The sequence below is a fragment of the Panthera pardus genome, unplaced genomic scaffold (assembly GCF_024362965.1).
Source record: "Panthera pardus isolate Hobbes unplaced genomic scaffold, ASM2436296v1 HiC_scaffold_3, whole genome shotgun sequence".
NCBI classification, from domain to species: domain Eukaryota; kingdom Metazoa; phylum Chordata; class Mammalia; order Carnivora; family Felidae; genus Panthera; species Panthera pardus.
This window is the reverse complement of record NW_026526876.1, coordinates 51,080,727-51,086,726: the sequence shown is the minus strand read 5'-3', so window position 1 is coordinate 51,086,726 and position 6,000 is coordinate 51,080,727.

Below are 6,000 nucleotides of genomic sequence, written 5' to 3'. Positions count from 1 at the left end.
ATTCTACACGGACCTTTCAAGCCCTCCTCGCATTCCCTCCCCTAAAAACTCAGATGTGTCTGGAGAAGGGGTGAGATCTGCCCTGAATGCTCAGAGAGGAGGAAGGGGTGAGGAAGGGGCTGCTTCGAGGAGGCAGATTCGGGCACACACATCCCTCCGGGTGTAAGGAGCACCTTGGGGCCGTGTGAGATGATTAGTCCAGACCAGACTCCAATGGCTTCTCCCAGGGGATACAACACTCCAACCACTTTGCTTGTCCCAGGTCCCCTTTTTGTGGTATTGTGGTAATCAAGTTTCTTCAGCTCAACACAGCCAAGACTTGTCACCAGAACCCACAGCCTTTGAAATGCACGGAAGTCATGTTTTAAAACAAGATCTGGGAGGATCGCCTGGGTGGCTCAGGCGATTAGGTGCCAGACTCTTTATTTTGGCTCAGGTCATGATCTATCTCACAGTTGGTGAGTTCTAGCCCCTGGTGGGGCTCTGCATTGATAGTGTGGAGACCGCTTGGGACTCTCTACTGTCTCTCTGCGCCTCTCCCGTGCGCGCTCTCTCTCTAAAGAAGTAAATAAACATAAAAATATAATTAAAAAAAAACAGAATCAGAGAGAAAGAAAGAGAGAGGGAGAGGGCTGGGGGATTGGGGACGGATAGACAGACAGAAAGAGATGCCTGAGGAACCCTCAACTAGTGAAATCTCCCTACCCTCAGTTGCAGACCTGTGAGAGAAACTCCAGATGATGTCAACCCCAACTTTCAAGCCACCCCAAGCTGAAAGTGAATGAAGCAGAGACAAGTGTTCCCCTCTCTGGCCCGTCCACATTCCAGACCCTCTGGATCCATGACTATAAAGAATGCTTATTTATGCAACTTGAATTTCAGGATAATTGGTTATAAACCTATAGTGACTGGTACAATACCATGTATATTCTTCTCTGACCCTTTTTTCAGGTTGTCTTTTCCCATCAACATTATGTTCCTGAGATTCATATTCAGTAGGGAGGTGCACCTAACGTTTTGAACCCAAGTAGCATCTCCCAGATCCACATTGTGTCACAGAATGTATACACGCTCTCCTTCTCTAAGGACTTTCCAAATTTGATATCTTTAGACTTTTACATTTCTTTCAATCGTTACAGTTTTTACAGTTTTTTGGTTACAGTGCTGCAAATATCTATACATCAGTTTAGATACAATGACATCTCCATGAGATTATGATTTCCAACCCATCAACATAATATAGGTCTCCATATTTATTTACATCTTCTGCAATGTCTTACAATGCAGTTATAGACAATTTTCTGCAAAGATCTTACAATCTTTTGCTAGATATTCCTGTGTCCTTAATTTTCAAAGCAGTTTTAGGTGGTATCTTTAAACAATCGTTTTTTCCTACCTGTTTGATAATATAACTACAATTGCTTCCCACTCATAGATCTCTGGTTCCAACAAATTGACATGTTTTCTCATTGTACTATGATTTCTGCACTTTTTACCATAGCCAGTCAAATCACCTTCCTTTCAAAACTTTATGCCTTTTAAGAATTGATTCTTACCCAAATGGATTAGCTATGACCTCTAAAGCAACAGAAAATAGAAGTAATGATAGTAGTCACTTTAATTATGTTCTTGACCTTAAGGGGACATCTCTGGGTTTGTTCCACTATGGAAAATGTTTGCTGTATGTTTCGTTGTAAATCCTCTTTGTCCATTTCCAAAAGTTTGCTAATATTTCTAATTTAGTAAGAGTTTTTATCATGAATGTATATTGAACATTTTTTTCCATGAAACCATTAAAAATTTTTTTCCACATAGTTAACTTCACACCAGCTACAAAAATCATGAAATGAAGAACCAGTCATGAAACTGCAAATTCAAAGCCACTGGAGTGATAAGCAGGTTTCCCCAGAGGATGGTTAGAACAATGATCCACAATCTCATGAATTCATATTTCAGTAGTAAACATGGCACGTATTTAAAATAACAAATATAGAACAGCAGTAGAGAAACTATAGCATAAACAGCACGAAGTATATATATATTTGTTAAGACAGATGACATTTCTAGGCACAGTTTTAGGCAGTAAAGAGGACAGAGACACATAGGTTAGTGTGCATGGGTCTCCACAAAAATAGAATCTGCATAAATTGCATTGTTAGCCATACAATTATATGTCACTTACCAGTCAGTACCTTGCATGTTTAATAAAACACAGCTACATGGTAATCCATATGTATCCTTTACATTTCAAAGGGGCGCCAGGGTGGTGCAGTGGGTTGAGGGACCTATTTTGCTCATGTCATGATCTCAGGATCCTTGGGTTTGAACTCCCCCTCGGGCTCTTTACTGACAGCTCAGAGCCTGAAGCCTGCTTCAGATTCTGTCTCCCTCTCTCTCTGCCCCTTCCCCATTGACGCTCTGTCTGTCTCTGTCTCTCAAAAATAAATGTTGAAAAAAATTGGCTTCAAAATCGTTCTTGAAAATCTTTTAAAAAATGAGATAAAATAAAATTTACATGTTGAACTTAGAAACAGCTAAATGATTGTACAGGAAATCTAATTAACTAGCCCTGTGGAGTACTTTATGCTCTATGTGTGTATGTGTATATTTCTCTCTCAAATGAACAATGGATTTGTAGTTAATAGTTGTGCTTGTAAGAAAGCATCGAACAAACCTAAAGCTGCAAACACATAATGTTTTTTTAATGTTTATTTTGAGGGAGAGAGAGAGAGAGAGAGGGAGAGAGAGAGAATGAGCAGGGGAGGGGCAGAGAGAGAGGGATAGGGGATCCCAAGCAGGCTCTGTGCTGACAGAAGATTGCCTGATGTTGGGCTCAAACTCAGGAACTGTGAGATCATGACCTGAGCCCAAGTCTGACACTTAACCTGGGTGACTGAGCCACTCAAGTGCCCCAAGACATAATGTTAATGTAGGTGAAAATTCTCTTGTGTTTAATGAATGAGTACTGAACTTTATCAAAACCTTTTTCATCATCTACTCAAATGATCATATGATTTTTTCTCTTTTGATTTCACATGAATTACACTGATTGATATTCTAATGCTAGAATCAACAGTAAATTCCTAATTTAAGCCATCCTGGTCATGATGTATTATCATTTTACATACTGATGGATTTGGTTTGCTAAACTTTTGTTTAGAATTTTCTCATTTAGGTGATGATGCTCTACAATTGTTTTTTCATGCTTTACCTCTCCAATTGGTTATTAAAGTTCTAGTAGCCTCACAAAATCAATTAGGGAATGTTTTCTCTATTCTTTTCCACCGTGGCAAGGTCATCAAAGGCAGAGGCTGGGGAACTGTTCCAGATTAAAGGAGATTTAAAAACAAGTAAACTAAATGTAATGCATGATCCTAGATTGAATCCTAGACCAGAATTTTTTTCTTTTGCCATGCAGCATTTATTGGACAAGGATAAAATTCAAATAAGGTCTACAGATTACATAACAGCATTGTATCAGCATTAATTTCTGCTTTTTAATATTGTACTGTGAGTATCCTTAGTTTTAAGAATTACCTGCTGACATGTTAGAGGTGAAAGACTCTCATGTCTACAACTCATTTTCAAATGTTCCAGAGAAAAATTGGCAGTAGGAGGAGACACAGGGACAAGGAGAGAGAAGGCCATCAGGATAATCTACGGTCCACGGACTCTGGTCACAGTGACATCTAGTAACTAAATTTAAATGTTCGCCTTTCACTATGTACAAACCTTTACAAGTTTTGCTATAGGTAGGACCTGATGTTCCTTGCAAGTTGGGAAATAAAAGAAGAGACCTTTCTTCATGAGATGCAGAGGTGCATGGAGGGGACAAAGCTTGGCAAGGTGTCATGTCAATCCAGGCTGTCCCCGCAGAGGTCTTAGTACAACAATGCAGAGCAGAAAGAGATAGGAGACTACCAGAAGAGATCTGTAGAATGTGGAAGCATTTCTGGCATTCTCAGAACTCTTAATGGAGGGAAACTAGATAAAAGACCCAACCTTCTGTATTTACGCACAATGAGAGCTCAATCTTAGTTGGGCATGAGGGATCTCAGAGCTGGAGAATAATTTTTTCTGCTGCAAAGTAAAAGACAGTAAACCAAATACTTTGTCCCTCCCTTCACTTTGTGTCAAATCTAGAGGAAAGAGAGAGTAAAAACAGGTGTTACGGAGTTTGGGGTCAGGTAGATTCCCCAGTGTGTGAAGGGAAACCTCATCCTGGTTTTCAGAACTACATGAAATACATTGTAAATGTGATCCATGCCTTGAAGAGGGAAGCAGATACGAAGGGATGAGATCGCCACAGCCTTATACAAGGGAGAATAAAAGGAGGTTGTAGCAAAGTGGGATGTGGTAGACATGGGGATGCACCACGCAACCCCCCTTCAAGGAAAGACTTGTTACCCAGATTCACAGAGGGCCATCAGCACAGCCTCTAAATGCCACCTCCTGGAAGACTGGCCTCAGTTGGGGGTGAGCCGCATTGTCTGTGGTTATGAACAACTCCTAGGCTCACAACTCTCACCTGGCTCCTGGAAAATGAGATATGTGACAACATAAAGGCCCAGCCATTCAGCTCAACGCAAGACAACTCTGTTGGGCACAATTCACTCCACAGCATCTGCCGAGTTGGCTGAGGTGGTGTTGAGAGTTGCATCACAGTTCACCTTTTTTTCTCTGCCCAATTCTGCTTCCTTCTGTTTTTTCTTTTCATGGTTTCCATCTGTCCTAAACATCTTGCACCTGAAACTCGATCTCAGCATCTGTTTCTGGAGAATTCAGCCTGCAGCATGGGCAGACTCTGTAGCCACAGGAAAAAGAAATAGTGTGGCAGACATAGTGGATTATGGACATAGATATTTTCCTCCCTGGAGTGAGAGAAACAAGGAAGACAGGACCCTGGTTTAGCATGAAGGGAGGTGAGGAGAAGGTTGGCATAGGTTTGGATGTTGGTTCTGATGCTTTCAAAGAAATCCCAAATAGACAATGGCATAAAGAGAGCAGAAGCTTATTTCTCATAGAAAAGTTGAAAAATGGTGGGTTAGCGCTCCTCTGAGAAGTCATCAAAATCCAAGACTCCTTCCATCCTGTTGCTCTGCCTCACTCCACATGCTTCACGTTCTAATCAATTAGGCTATGTTGTGGTGCAGGGGCACATCCTCCCCCAATCTCAATGGCTCACAACAAACCTGTTGTTTCTTGCCTATAGCGCATGTCTACTGGGGGTTCCCATTGGCTTGGCTCCACATCCCCCTCATGTGGAGATCCAGGCTGCCAGAAGATTCCCTGGGATATCACCAGGGTTCTGCCAGAAGGAAACAAGAGCAAGGAGAAGTAGCACACATCCCTTCTATCGGCATTTAATTGGCCACTGCAAATTATATGACCAGGCTTGATTCCAATGGGCCAATAAATGTAATCCTGACTGAGGGAGGGGCAGAAAATATTTTGGAAACATATACAAAATATCACATATATGTGCCCACAAAGATTCACTTCTCTCTCTTTCCAATTCAAGATATAGCCCCACCACCACCACCTTTAAGGACACAACTCAAAAATTCCATCCTAATGGGATGTCCCATCATAAACAATGCCCAAATCCTGTGATAGTCTGGATAGGACTATCACTGGATGTCTATGAATTATACATACAAATTAATATATATACTCTATACAATGTGGAACAGTAACGGGACAACCCCAACACCTCCCCCCAATGTAGACAGGGGGAGAATGGGAAGGACAGAAAAAAAAAAGGGAATAAACTATAACACACACATTGACATAGATGTGAGAAACAATATGAGTTCAATCGAGTCGCAGAAGTGTACATATAGAATTATAGCTTTTTTTTTAATTTTTTTTAACGTTTATTTATTTTTGAGACAGAGAGAGACAGAGCATGAACAGGGGAGGTGCAGAGAGAGAGGGAGACACAGAATCTGAAACAGGCTCCAGGCTCTGAGCTGTCAGCACAGAGCCCGACGTGGGGCT